Source organism: Mastomys coucha, unplaced genomic scaffold (assembly GCF_008632895.1).
Source record: "Mastomys coucha isolate ucsf_1 unplaced genomic scaffold, UCSF_Mcou_1 pScaffold16, whole genome shotgun sequence".
Classification (NCBI taxonomy): domain Eukaryota; kingdom Metazoa; phylum Chordata; class Mammalia; order Rodentia; family Muridae; genus Mastomys; species Mastomys coucha.
Genome location: NW_022196898.1, coordinates 10,365,147 through 10,380,882, shown reverse-complemented (window position 1 = coordinate 10,380,882; position 15,736 = coordinate 10,365,147). Strand labels below are relative to the sequence as shown.

Below are 15,736 nucleotides of genomic sequence, written 5' to 3'. Positions count from 1 at the left end.
TCTTTCTTTCTTTCTTTCTTTCTTTCTTTCTTTCTTTCTTTGTCTTTTTTTTCTTTTCTTTATTTACATTTGAAATGTTATCCCTTTTCCAGGTCTCCTCTCCAGAAACTCCCTGTCCCATTCCAGCTCCTTCTGCCTCTATGAGGGTGCTCCCCCCACCAAACCACCCACTCCTGCTTTCCCACTCTGACATTCCCCTACACTGGTACCTCGAACCTCCTCATGCCCAAGGGACACTCCTCCCACTGATGTCCAACAAGGCCATCCTCTACTACATAGAGCAGCCAGAGCCACACTCTCAATACTAAATTCTCAGCTGGGCTCCTCATGGATATTCTATTGTTGCCCTGGGTCCTGGAGATACTGCAACTTTAGTTCTGTAGGACTGGTCCCTTCATCTGCTCCAGAAGTTCATAGACAGGGTAGATATTGGGGTAGTTAACTCAAAGGCCTGGATCTGGGCCTGGGTGGTAGCTGAGTTGGTCTGCTCACCAGCTCTTCTGTACCCATGCCACCAGGGCCAGCTCTATCTTTCACTTTGCCCAGGTGACAGGGCCAGCTCTCCCTCACCTTTGCCATCTGGGCCAGCTCTCCTGTACTTCTCTAGCATGCCACAGGAGGCAAGGGTTGGGATCAGGATGGGAGAGAACTCTACCACACACATGCCACTGCATGGTTAGGGAGGGGGGAGCAGCTCTGTTCAACCCTCAGACATTAAAGGGGCCAACAGGTAACAACTCAGAGCAGGGTGGTCCATATGGTGTTTGGTGGTACCATGGGCCAGGGACATTACCACAGCAGACCCCTGATGCTGCAGGGCCACAGACCTAGGCATGGCCCTTGGTAACAGCATTGGCAGGAAGTTTATATGGATAGCCTCAGGTGCAGAGCAGGCTACACACATCAGTCTGTTCCTTAGCACTCTACTGCCTTGCTTCATCATGTGCAACCATTTCGCTTCTCTTTCTCTCTCTTTATCCATCACATACTGACTCATGGAGTTGTACTTACACACACTGCATCAACGATCACATCTTTTAAAAGATAGAATGATTAAAAGTTTGTCCAAATCTAAGACTACAAAGAAATTAAATCCCTGGCCAAAGTTAAAAACAGCACAGTGAAACTGTAATTCATCATGTCTGGTAGTTGAATGGCCATCCCAAGCAGCTAGAAAGATGAGCAGATAGTCCAATGATGAGAAGCCAACACAGCATGACATACATATCAGTCAGTTGTGGGTCTCCAGTCTGCAGGGACTGCTCTTCTTACTAGGCTAGGATGCAGATCTTGGAGTCATAACAACTCACCCAGTGATCAGTTTTCTCAAGGAAGAAGGCAGAGGCCTACTGACACTTGTGTTCCTTACTGGTTCTATTGATGGACAGTGTAATTCTCCCTTTTCAAAAGAGCAAGAATAGAACGGCTTTCTCAACTCCAGTTCCTCCTCTCTTCATGCTGCAGACATCTCTGCTACTCTTCCATCTCTCCAACACCTTGCTCCCTTGTTTCTCTCCTATCACTCTGCCCAGCCTAGCTTGGCCCTCAGTGTTGTCAAGACAACATTGGTTTTTAAAATATAAATTTGCTCTAATTACAGTGAAAGATAAACACTATACAATTCCGCTGTTTCAGTTTTTTCCTATCATTTTTAAAATGTGTCAACATGGTAAAACAACACACACACACACAAATGCACACATAAAACAAAGAAGAAAAACCTTACTTGGAGCTAATTGCCTCCTAAATTTGTTTCTTGTTGTTTTCCTTCTTGAGAAAACAGTGATGGAATATATTTTTAAAGTTAATTTTTTTCCAAGAGAAGAGTGATTAAATGTTGTATAATTCTAATGTCTTTTGCTCCTAGTGGCCCATAGAGGCAAAGGTTCAATGGAATTGAACCTATCATTGGAAGGATGAAAGAGGTTGAATTCTTTTCATTCAGGATTTACATAATCTCTTCCCAAATGCCAACAGTCCAGAACACAAAAGGGCCCTCTGCACCTCACTTAATGTTTAGTTGTATTTTACTTGAGATTTTGAGATTTTGATACATATTACATGTGTCATCAAAATTTTTCTTCACTGCACAGTTCTTAATTCTTTCTTATTTCTGCAAAGGCTGAGTGATCCAAGAGAAGACAGTGCTGTCAACTCTTTCCTCACTAGGGCAATGAGCTGAGAGCTGCGACCTTGAGCATGGCTTTGTCCATTCCTTCCCTGAGAACTTAATTGATTGACCCATCCACACTGCCCTGGAAATGCCTGCCTCCCTTCCTTCCAGCAACCTGTTTCTGAAGCTGTCTCCTCACTTGGTGCTGTACTAGGCTGTCAGTTGAACCCTTCAAGAAGATAGCTTCAGAGTTCTCTATCTACACAAACTTTGTTTTATAGCTATTATATAAGAGTTGAAGCTAAGAGTCCTTCCCTTTTTAAAAATACATTTTAATTAAAATTGAATTACCTTACTTTCTCCCTGCCCTTTCTTCCCTCCAGCCCCTCCCATGCCATGTCCACTCTAAAATGAATAGCCTCCATTTCTTTGATTATTAAATACACATTACTGAGCTGCTGAGTCCATTTATGTAGTTTTAATTCACATAGAATATTTCTTAACATGTGTGCTCCATAGTAAAACCCATTTCTGAGTATACTTGGAAAATTCAACCAAGGGCAAATGATATACCACAATACGACAGTTCAAATATAAGGACTAAAATGAACCTTTAGAACTTGGTTGTCTGTAGCCTGGTCTACAGAGTAAGTTCCAGGACAACCAGGGCTATACAGAGAAACCCTGCTCAAAACAAAAAACAAAACAAAACAACCTCCCCAAAACAACAAAACAAACAAGCAAGCAAACAAACAAACAAACAAAAAGAACTGGGTTGTCTGTAACACGGCTGGCAATGGGAACATCATTATTGTTCATACAGGAGATACAAATGGTTCCTGGAACTACTAAACAGTGAAGTTGCTAACTTGGGTAAGCTGGGATCTTCTATTAACGGATGATGAGGGCCAGTAGTATCTCTGAGGACAATTAAATGAGGCTGTTAAAGGATAATAAAATAAAATAATGTAAAATAGAACAAAAACTAATACATCAGGATTAAAAACAGGAGAAAAAGAGCCCAAAACAAAGCACATGAACCAGAGACATTTGCACATTAAGGAAACCCTACAAACACAAAGTGCAAGCCATATTCAAAGGACCTGTAGAATAAAACAAGAAAAAAATAAAAATAAATAAAAATAGAAAGTAAAGATCAGATTTAAAAAATTATGAAACAAGGAAACTCCAAACTCCACAGATGCCATTGAGTTAATTTTCCATTAGCCATTTACTGTTGGGCGTGTGGCCTTGTTGTACACTTAAGAGTAGTTTATTTCCCCAGTAGGACTCACTTGACAAGAAATAAGATTTTCATTTGCAGTTAGTTACCAATTGAAGATTACTTCTGAGTTAGGGATGGGGACATGTGTTCATTTCTTCTTTTAGCTATTGTGCCCCATTTGCTATAGACCCTGTATCTGCTGCCTCAGTCTCTGTGATTTAATATACGCATTAATCATATTGGTTTAGAGGGCTTTGCTTTCTTGTCCTCCATCCCTTCTGGCTCTTATACTATTTCTGCCTCCCCCTCTGCAGGGTTCTGTAGATTCCTGGGGAGAGAGATTTGAAGGAGACACCCTGTCTAGGGCTGAATGCTCTGAGATCTCTCATATCCAGTTGTATCTCTATTAGTTTCTATCTGTTCCAGGAGGAAGCTTCTCTAATGAGCAAAGTATTGATCTATTCATGCAGCAGAATGTCATTAGCAGTCATTTTATTTCTATGTTCTTTTACTCCAACAGTAGAATATGTTTTTCCCTAGGTTATGGGGCTATTGAGTCTTTTGTTCTTGGTCACCCAAGCATTGTTGTGTATGGGTTCCATCTTGCAAAGTGGTCCTTACGTCAAATCAGTTGGCTACTCCCACAAGCTTTGTGTCACTATTGAATTAGCATATCTTACAGGCATGTCTCCATTGTAGACATGTATGTTTCTATTTTGGTAGCATGCAGAATAACTCCCTGTACCAAAGATGCTAGCCAGGAGAGGTGAATGTTCTATATAGGTACCAGCTCAAATTCTTCATGTTCAGTTAGCTGTGTAAGTGTTATGCTCAATATTAGGGCCTTATCATCAGTTTGTGGAGAACAATGTATATTCTTGACAAAAACCTGTGTTGTGTGGGAATTATTGTCCTTTGGTCAATAATTCAATCAGATGACACACATTCCCAGTACTAGGAGCTTCATGTGGTAGTAAGAGCTGTTCCTTTGGGGCTCTGTGGCAATTATTTGATAATGTAATTTAGATCACCTATATGCTTCTACTATATATTAGATTTCTATATATCACTATTCAAATGGATGCTTCATCGTACCACAGAAATACTTGTTCAGCCCTGTTCATTACTGATCTGTTCATAATAAGAGAAATTATAAACAACCTAGATGTCCCTACCAGATGAATAAAGATAATGCAGTGTATTTACACAATGGAATATTACTTGGCTGTTTAAAAAAAATTAAATCATAAAATTCTCAGGTAAATGGATGGAACTAGGAAAATGCTAACAACAAATCCTTAGTGATATAACCCAGACCCAGACAAACGACATATATATGTGTGTGTGTGTGTGTGTGTGTGTGTGTGTGTGTGTGTGTATGTGTGTGTGTGTGTGTGTGTGTGTGTGTGTGTGTATACACTTATATGTGGATATTAGCTATTTTTCAGTGATAACCAAGCTAAGATATCTGTAACCACAGAGGTTAGGTTTAGCATAAAGGACTAGTAGGGGGACAGATAGATCTCCCTAGAAAAGGGAGATAAAATATATATTTATGGATAAATGTGTGGAGGTTATTGAAATAGCAGGATCAAGTGGGAAGAAGGAGGAAAGAAGAGTATGAGGGAGGGAATATGAGGAGAGACTGCCAACATCAACCAAGTGTGTACATTGTCTAACCAATAACCAAGTGTACTGATGCCTAGTACTAGAACAGATGCACTGCAAGAATAATCACAGAAGGATATAATACTATGCCCAAGGGTACCCATGCAATCTAAATGTTCCTCTAGAATTTCTCTGTAGTTAAGTCACATCAGCACTTAGTTGCCAGAATCTCAGTAAGTATTTTTCAAGAATTAATTTTTATAATTTTTCTTTAAGGATTTTATAGACTAGTACATAGTGTTTGTATCATTTCTACTACTTCTATCTTCCCTATTCTTCACCCAATCAGCTTCTTTCAGATTCATAGCCCTTTCTATGATTATCATTCATCAATTAATGATGTCTGTGTTTTCATGTATTTAGAACTGACCACTTAAGACATGTTTAATTTCTAAAAAACAAACAAAACCCTCTTTTCTGTACATAAAAGTAACATTGTACATCCTAAGTAGGTTAAAATTATGTATATCTAATACATATATCAAATATGTATATGTGTGTTACATTAAATGATTAGAGAAAAAGAGAATATGAAAGTCAGAAAAACCAAAGGTTTACATGGGAGAGGCTGTAAGGAGGAAGGGGAGTGGTCAGGGAAATGAGGCAATTATATTCCAATTTCTAAAAATAAAATGTGAAGCTTAAATATTCAACAACAACAATGACAACAACAACAACAACAACAACACACACACACACACAGAAACACACATACAAACTGGTCCTCCATCTTTGGCAGCCATTGACTGCCTACAGATTTCATGTAGTAGTGAGACACTGTGAAATTTCTATCATTCAGTTTGGCTTGTTAACTGATTTGGTGTTTGCAGTTCTTGTTCAGATAACCACACCACATTGTTGAGAGTTCATTGGTATAATAAATGTCTATTGTGTGAATGACACTATTCTACAGCCATTCTCTTAGTCAATAGACTCCTGTAGTCTTCATGTCCTATCTTCCATAATGTTCCATGCACCTTGTGTTTTAGATATAACATTTAGTGACAACCATTAAATGGCTATTTACTCTCACATTCTACTGCATTTTGAATTGAGATGTTTTCTCTGTTATAAATCCAAACCTAGTTGGGTGATTAGTTGGGTGTAAGCAACAATATCTTATCCAGTTGTCTTTCTAATGGCTTTTTAAATGTATAAAACACTCAGAGGTTAGCATTTCTCATCTATAAAGCAAAATCTTTTCCAAAGGATGGGCAGGACACAGTGACATCCTGAACTACCATCCCACAATAAAACATGTAGTTACAGAAGCAAACTAAGTAAAAAAACAAAGTATGTTGTCCTGTGTTCTGAGCAAGTGTCAGGTGACCCTAAAGTTTCCAAGTAAGAAAATACTGAAGTCAAACATAAGCAAGGTCTAATAGAGCATAGACAGGTTCCATCCATTTATATAAACTTTTATTTTCACAGGTTAAGGTTTGGTGCAAATATGGACAGGAGGCACTTACTTTATTAGCTCTCTGTAACCCTCAGTCATTCTCTCTGAGCCATTGCATTTCTTATCTGGAGCTCTTCTATGGAGCATCCTTTCATTTCTCCATGCATGCTGAATGACCTCATTGGGCCTCACACCTATTCAGGGCCATGGGTGAGTGTGGCCCTGCTCTCCTCTGCTGTACTTGCTGGTTTCCTGTGTCAGAGTGGCCTCTGGATTAACACTGTGACTGTAGCTGTAATTTTGATGTCTCGATGATGGGGAATTTCTGTTTGGGCAAACCACCTCCACCCCTAGAATAACCTTTTGCTGAAGGGAAATGTACCTTCCTTAGTCTTCAGTCATGGATAATTGCCCACCCCAGGACAGACTTGACTGCCTTTCCCTGTATTGTGCTATCTCAAATGTCTTCTGGGACTTGGTCTTCAAGCTTTAAAACCTCCAGAAGTTCCTTAGAACACAAAATTTGTCCTTCTAACAATGTGTCCCTTAGGAATGTCAGCCAACACAGTCCTGCCATATTTGTCTTTGAATAACACGGACACACCTCTTCCCTTGCTTTACCATTTTCTTATCATCTATAGATTCTGCTCTCTCTTTACTTACACTTGTAGTACGATGGTCATAGTCACTATATCTGACAAAGTCTTTCCTTCTATATAATGCTCTTGCCCCACCAAAGGGCTCAGCAGTCACTAGCAGTCCATGTGGGCCTCAAGTTCCCTGTTAGAACAGCCTCCTCTGGGAACATAGTTCTATCTCATCTACTGAACGACAGAGTTCCTCTTATTCTTAGCTCCCATAATAGCATCCTTCCTCATCTATTGTTTTCCATTTCTGGACATTTATAGGAAATTCAGAGAGAGAGAGAGAGAGAGAGAGAGAGAGAGAGAGAGAGAGAGAGAGAGAGAGAGAGAGAGAGAGAGAGAGAAGTGTTCCTAATGGCTCTGCTAAGCCAGTCCACCAAGGACAGGTTTCTCTCAAGCTAAATGGGTAAAAAAGATACATTAGTAAGTACTTCTCTTTGTAGTCTACATTTCTTCTTCCTTTATTTTCTTTCTTTCCTCTTTTTTTTTTTAAACTAGGATCTCCCTGAGCAGGCCAGGCTGGCTTTGAAATCATAATCTGTGTCCTTCAACTTCTTGAGTGCTAGCATTACAAGCTTAGTTCTAGCTTTTATTCATCTCCTTCAATGACAAATCACATGAGCTACTGAATTTACACACATTTGTATCAAATTGTTATCAATTACATGGCCACTCAAACCTATCTGTTACATCTACCACATATTATGGTGATTGCTATGCATCTCCAAGTGCTACACTTTACTATGCATGGACCATACACGCTGTTTAGGTACCACTACAACAGCCCTCTTCTTGCAGACGTTAAAATGAGTACTAACAAACTAAGCAATGGAACCCATCATTTAATGACAATTTGTTCACAATTATCTCCTTTTACCTTTAGTTTTTTTACTTGTCTTTAACACTTGACTATTGCACTAGTGTAATATGCAAAGCATGTAAGTGTAAAATATCTGTTTTCCTCAGTGAAGAAAAAGTTGTGTTTATTATCGTTTGTTATCATAAACACAATAGTGAACACTCAAAGTTCAGCTTAAGCCACAATTCCCCAAATCCAGTCAATTCTGTCTATCATCTGAGTCAATTACTAGGGTATTTTAGTAGGCTCCTTCTTGAATCTCTTACTACCCACTTTCCCTTATCTTCAGGATGATATCACCTTCCAGTAAAATATTATATTTTTCAACCAAATTCTCCAAATATTTCAATATGCAATTTAATCCCCTAACACTATACAGTACTTTTACTTCATTGAAACCTTTTATAGTCCAATCTAACTGCATCAGCACATACCTGCATTCCCACATTCACTACTGAAAATAAAATAAACTTTTACATTCTCATATACTGATCCTCTCTACTTATACTGATTGTGATGTGGCAAATATTGTTAAATGTACTGGTCAGGGTTCTGTAGACTGACAACTCAGAGGATGTAATAATAATGTAATAAGAGATTAATGTAATAAGAACTTTTTTAGGTTGGCTTACATAATTGAGACTGAGTTGTCCAAAAGTGGCCATTTGCACTCTGGGTAAACTGAGAGCCTGCTCAGTTGATTCACCAGTCTAGATCTGATGCTAAAGTTCTGCAAGGTTCCGGGTGAATGGCTGTTATTCAGTCATTACAGAAGGGCTGGATGTCTGGTGTAAGTGGAATGCAGCAGTGATATTAGATGCACCCTCTCAGAAAGAAGCTATGGCAGTCAAATGAACACTTTTGTTTTTTCTCGGACCTCTTACATTGGGCCATTCAGTGGATTGCACTACCTACTTTCAGGGAAGGACTTTCTAATCATTTAACACTCTCTGGAAATGCTCCTAACGCCTGGCTATAGGCTTGTCTCTTAGGAGATACCAGATCTTGTTAAGTTGATAACTGTGTTTAACCATTGCCGAGGTTGGCTCAGCTGATATGATGAAGTTCTGAAAGTTTTTTATTTATCTCATTTTCTATTTTATAAGATCTTCCTATCTTGCATCTACATAGAATTCTCTGCTTATATGTCAGTCATAGTGGTGGACTATGAGTTCCTTGAACCTGAGACCATCTTGAACTCAGTACCTTCAGAGGAGTAGGCAGTGCTCTTAAACACTGAGCCATCTCTCCAGGCTGAGGCTATCTTAATCATGTTCACAGTCCAAAGGCATGAGACATGGGTGCTCAGTGAATGAATATGTGAGTTTGTAAATGCATTGTCCATGATTCTCACTCTCATTTTTAGAGTTTGAGGAAGTAATGTTTTCTATCAAAGTTGACATATTACAAGTAAGTATATTTAGGATAAACTCACTATACAAGTACACCCATGGGAAAATAGGTCCGGGAAGGGCTAGAGATTGGAGAGAATTCTCTTTCCTCAAAAATTGATGTGGAAAAGAAGGTAACATAAATATCAAATAGGGATATAGTCTGAATAATGCTACTGAATAATGTCAGTAGCATTCAAGTTATTATTTTTTGTAGCATGATATTAGAAGGGCTGTCCCATTTTCAGAATCATCTTTACATTAAAAGAAGGAAGAAGAAGCCGGGCAGTGGTGGTGCACGCCTTTAATCCCAGCACTTGGGAGGCAGAGGCAGGCGGATTTCTGAGTTCGAGGCCAGCCTGGTTTACAAAGTGAGTTCCAGGACAGCCAGGGCTATACAGAGAAACCATGTCTTGGAAAAAAATAAAAGGAAAGAAAAGGAAAAAAATAAAGAAGAAAGGGAGAGGCAATGGACTTTCTTGATATGATCTCTTATTAACTTAATCAGGAAAAGAAGGCAACCTTAAATGATATTCTGATAAACTTTTCTCTCCATTGGCACTAAGCAGCCAAAGAGAATGAGATTGTTCTCACTGGCTCACCATAATCATGCCTTGTCACTTGGAGATTGAGGCATCCGAGCATCTGTTCCTCATCACATGAAGATGGAGGTACCCTAGCATCTGCTCCCTGTTACCTGGTGATGGAGGCATCTGAGTATCTTTTCCTCATCACATGAAGATGGAGGTACCCTAGCACCTGCTCCTTGTCACCTGGGGATGGAAGGATCCTAGTACCTGCTCTTTCTTTCCATTTTATATGGACAGTAAAGTTTATGCCATGATAAAAAATAATTTGGAAGATGGCTTGTTGGTATGTAATAAAGAAAACTTGACCTAATTATCAGGAAAAAAATAACCTCAGGAAATCCATGATATACAAATGAATACAATAAGCAAAAATATGAGTAAATTTTGTGTTTACTTACAAGAAATGAATAAATAGCTGAATTATGTTATAGCAGGAATAGGATCTTATCTATCTACAAGATAAGGACCAAAACAATGAATAACAATGTCATCATTAGATAGTATGAGTTTATAGATACTAAGAATTTTATAAACAAATGCATACACAAAAAAGCCAATGATACTCTTTTTAGAAAATTTTGTCACTATAAAATGCCTTAAAACATGAAAATAATTAAAATAAAAGGATTTTTGTGAACAAGGATATTTGCCAACTAAGAGACAAAAATTGTTTGGTTAACAGAAAAATCCAACTGTTCTTCACTTCTAAGCCAGGTGTATTAACTATTCCTGATAGAAGTTAACACTACTTGTAAGTCTTGGCCTCATTGCCTATATCCTGAAATCCTTATTTCAGCCACCATAAACCTTTAACTCTTAACACACCTTGTCTTTCTGTGGGCTTCTATTTGTATATCTCTATTGGAGAGACATATATTTATTATATCTGTAACCTCACTTAAATAGGACACAAAAGCTAATGTTATGAAATTTTAGAGTCAACAAACATTTGTAAGCTTATCTATATTGGGCATTCATCAACACTGACAAATAGAATCTTAAAGTTTAGAAAAGCCATTTTTCAGACATTCAACCTCATCACTACCTTCTTTGTTCTTTTCTTGGTTGTTTGTTTTTCTAATAAGAATATTCTTGCCCATAATTGTAAGAAGGGAATTGCTGCTATGTAGAAGACATATCTCTAAATATTTATTTTTACTATATTTTGTCAATATATATGTTTTAAAAATCTACTTTTTCAAAGCACTTATAGGGTCACAATGAACTTTAGTGAGAGTTACTGAGTTTTGCTAAATCCTCCACCTTCCCATCAGTAGCTCTCATTGTGAGTATCTACCTTTTATGGAATGTTATATGAGAACCACTCCCCAAACATTATATACTTGCATGTTAGTCGCAGAAAAATGTGCAGAGGTGGGGTTTGTGGAAGTAACTGAGTCATGAGAGTAGAAACCTAACAGATGTCTCAATCTATACTGGATTCATAATTTGATAGTATTACCGGGAGATTATGGGAAACAAGAGATCGAGTTCAGTCGAAGGAATTGGGTAACTGGGGACATATTCTGAAGGAGATCATTGCGTTGTCTCTAGTACCACCCCTTTCTCTGTTTCCTGACCACCATGAGGTGAGCAGCTTTCTTCTGTTAAACTCTGTCCCTGAGATGATGCGATGTTGTCTGAGCCCCAGCAGTGGAGTCAGCCAAACTTGGACTGAAGTCTCTGATGCCTTGAGCCAACATAAATCTTTTTTTCTTTTACTAAATTTCATGGGTATTTTGTCACAACATTAAAAGCCTGACTAATATAATGGTTTCACATCATGGTTTTAGTCAGTTTTCTTTGCTGTGAAGAGACAAGATGACCAAGGCAATTCTTATAAAAGAAAGCATTTCATTAAGGCTTGCTTTCAGTTTCAGAGGTTTAGTCGAATCTCATCATGATGGGGAGTATGGCAACAAGCAGTAGATTTAATTCTGAAAAGCAGAAGAGAAATCAATGTTGAGTGAAGAAATTTGGAATACAGTTTTATAAAGAGTTTAGAAGGAACCATGTAAGAAAAACAGTTTTTTAGATGAGATGGGATAAAAACCTAAGCCATTTTTTATAAGTGGCTTCAAGAAGTCTCTGGCAACAATTCTATATCTGTGTCCAAGGATAGCAGGAAGAAGCAGAGGCACTGGGGCTGCCATGGGCTTCTAAAACCTTAAGACCCATCTCCCAGTCACACACTTCCTCCAAAAAGGCCAAACTTCCTAACCCTTCTAAGCAGTACCTGATGACTAAGCTTTTAGCTATATTAGCCTGTGGGAGCCATTCTTATTCAAACACCACAGTTGTAAAAGTGACCCTTTCTTCTGCTATGGCAAAAACAAGTAAACAAACAAAAATAAACCAAAAACCAATATATTTCACGTTTAGTAGAGGCTAAAGAAAAGGATTGTACAGATACACTAACTACACTTTACTACCCATGGCAACTTTGTTCAACCAGCTCTCCAGAATACTGGAACTCAAATATGTTTGTGCAAAAATAAAGGCAGGGAGTCCTGGTTGATGCCTTTTATAATCAAACAGTTGTGTGTATGTGTGTGTGTGTTTGTGTGTGTGTGTGTGTGTGTGTGTGTGCGTGTGTATGTACATATGTGTATATATGTGTATGTATGTATATGCGTGTATGCATGAGTGTGTGTGTGTGTGTGTCTGTGTATGTTTATGTGTATGCCTGAAGCCACAAATAAAGAGACAACTAAGGAGATGATGCTAATTTGGAAACAGAGCATCAGGAAGAGCAGGAGCACAGGGCCAAGAACCCCAGGGAGTCAGAATAACTTGCAAGTCTTCTCTGATATGAGGTAAACATCAGGAGCAACAGAGACTGTAATTCAGGGGTGTGAAACTTTATAATAAACACAGCAGGCAGATTCAGCCATACAACAGATCTGAAAGTGCTTACTGATTCATATCTTCCATTGTTACAATTGAATGTTGGGGGTTTCATTTTGAAAAGCAGAAGAGAAGTAAATGTTGAGTGAAGACATTTGGAATATAGTTTTATAAGAATTTATAAGATATCATGTAAGAAAAACACACTTTTAGATAAGATGGGATAAAAACCTAAGCCATATTTCTAAGTGGCTTGGAGAAGTCTCTAGGGACAGATAGGAACTTCTGGAAGTGCCAACAAGATATATTTCATTGTGTTGCTGCATCTGGGAGGATGTTTGAAGAGGTGATAATGGTTACAGGATGTGGAGATCTTTTTAAATAAAATAAACTGAAAAGGCTGAACTGAAATCTGACTTTCAGAATGTCAAGACTTAGTCATTGTGAAAACATTTCTTGGAAAAAACTGATAAGGTTTCAAATGTTGACATCTTTTAAGAGTGTGACTTACAAAGTAATCCAGTGCATTAACATTATGAGCAATGGAGGGATACTTTCCTATCCCTTTCCTTCTATTCTGTCTTTCTTTCTCTTCCAATTCACGGAGGAGAAAAGAAAGAAAAGAGGGAAAATGTTACTTAGTGATTTTGAAAACATCTTATAAAGCCTATGTTACTTCAGTGGAAATAACTAGAAAATATGGATCAAAAGAATTGAGATAAATATGTCTCTATTACTTTGAAGAAGACACACACACACAAAAAAAAAAAACAATTTCACATTCCATTGCTTTATTGTATTGTGTTCCAGATTTTTACAGGCAAAAAACAGAACAAAAATTTAACTGAGTAATATCCATAAGTAGCCTTCTCCCAACAGACACACAGTATAACCACCTATTCACTCATTTTGCACTCACAATCATATGAGCAACTGCAGTGACTGCTTTTACTAGAACAACATGAAAAAGTGTGTTTAAAAAGGCGGGAATAAAATGTTTGCCCACATGACTCTATGTGTCTCCTAATAGTAGGACAGAGAGATATGCTCACTGATTGGTGGAGGGAGAGATCACTGAAGTACAATATCTTCACAGTCATGGTACTTAGTACTGGACAATGCCATGCGACCAATGCCCCCAAACTTAGCTTACAGAACTGCTATATTTTAGTATTTAAAGGGCGTCACCACTCTTTCAACCCTGGGCAACAGAGTAGGGAACCAGACTTTGCCCTTTGGAAAGTGGAACACAAATGTTAAAACACAGCTTTGTTTTGTAGTCCAGGGACACACCTACTACATTGAGACTCACTAGCACCAAGAAAAAACATAAGGACCCTGTCATAGGCCAGATACCACAGATAAAATCTCTAGACACATATTGGAATCAAGAGGGACATGTTGTCAATAAGTCAGATTAAGTTTTGTCTAATATTAGGTCCTTTTATTGAATGAACTTAAGTTGTACACATCCTATTTCTGATATGCAAGTCATAGAAGTTGTGATTTGAGTGTAATACAATTTAATGTGAGCCATTGGTGGCCAATTGGTGGCTAGCCCAAAGTTCCTGATACCTATATCTTAAATCTTGGGCAGTTTAATTATTGCCAGTTCAGCATTCACAAATAATACATAAAGACTACCCTCCTCCAACACACACACAAACCCAAAATAGTGGAATGGATTTGTATTTTGGATTATGTTATTGTCAGCTATGGGCATCAATGCACTAGAGATTATGGAAGTCATTGATATTGTGAGAATCAAGAATGGCTTTATTTAGATTAATCAAGGGAGACACAAAGCTTTCTGTACTAATACCAGACTACAGAAGACAATGTGGTACAAATTTTCATTTACTGAAGTAGAACAAGATTGTACTTAAGACTGTCTTTAAATTTAGTGCTGGTCTAATAAAAATTATCATTGGGAATATCCTAGTGGCTCATTGTTTCCAGGCTACCTGGAGATGGGACATCTCAAATACATGTGATGTTAGGGAAAGATGTGTGGCTTCACACTTTCAGACTTCTAGTCCAGCCACCATCTCTTGTGGCTAGTTGCACCCTTCATAGGCTATGGAATCATCTAAATGATCGATATTTCTATAGCACTATGAACCCTGTTTCTGCCCTATCCCAGCATTACATGGGTTTTTGTAGATTGAGTGTAACACAGCAGCATTGGCAATGCTTGACAATATTCAATGGACAAAGGTATAACATGATAGTCTATAAAGATTAGCTATTATTAAAATGGAAGGTGTTAAGTGCTGGTGAGACTATAGAGAAGAAGGTTTAATTGAACCACGGTAGAAGTATGTGTTATTGCAGTCATTATGGAAACTGGTATGCGGGCTGCTCAAATAATTAAAAATGTAAATACTGTGTGACCAAGAAATAACTATTGTTTATGTACAGAAGTGTAGTGAAGTTGTTATGATGAGAAGACATCTGTTTTTGCATATTCTTCATAGTTTTATTCATAGCCTGGAAGTTGAAATGACTGAAAGCACCACGAATGAACAGAGGAAATATGACATACAGTGAACAGCTACTTGCCACTCAAAAGAATGTGTCTCTGTCATTTAAAACAGCATGCGGCATGATGGAACTAGGCTTACTTAAATGAAATAAAATAAGTTTGGTATAGAAAGACTTTTTTCATCATTTCACTATTTGTAGAATCTAAAAATGTCGATTTTGTAGAAATTAAGAGTAGAATAGTAGTTACCAAGTTCTGGGAAAGTGGCTCAAACGGAGGTTGACCAATGGATACTAAATTACAGTTAATAAAGTTGTCTGTCTGTGTGTGTGTGTGTGTGTGTGTGTGTGTGTGTGTGTGTGTGTGGTGTGTGTGTGTGTGTGTGTGTGTGTGTAAGTGAAGGGAATTTATAAGATTGGCTTACGGAATATGGTCCACACAATCCTGCAATGTCTGTCTTAAAGTGAAAAGCTGAGAATCCAGGAGTTTCTCAGTCTACAAGGCTGAATGCCTAA

General features: G+C 38.1%; 1 long non-coding RNA gene across 1 annotated transcript in view; it reads left to right on the top strand.

Moving 5' to 3' along the window:
• The window catches only part of LOC116094038, a 24,445-nt gene extending 9,053 nt beyond the window's left edge, over positions 1-15,392 (top strand). Inside the window, exon 3 of the long non-coding RNA XR_004119945.1 lies at positions 15,214-15,392. This is a non-coding gene — a long non-coding RNA (uncharacterized LOC116094038). The remainder of the gene's footprint in view (positions 1-15,213) is intronic.
• Positions 15,393-15,736: the final 344 nt, after the last annotated feature.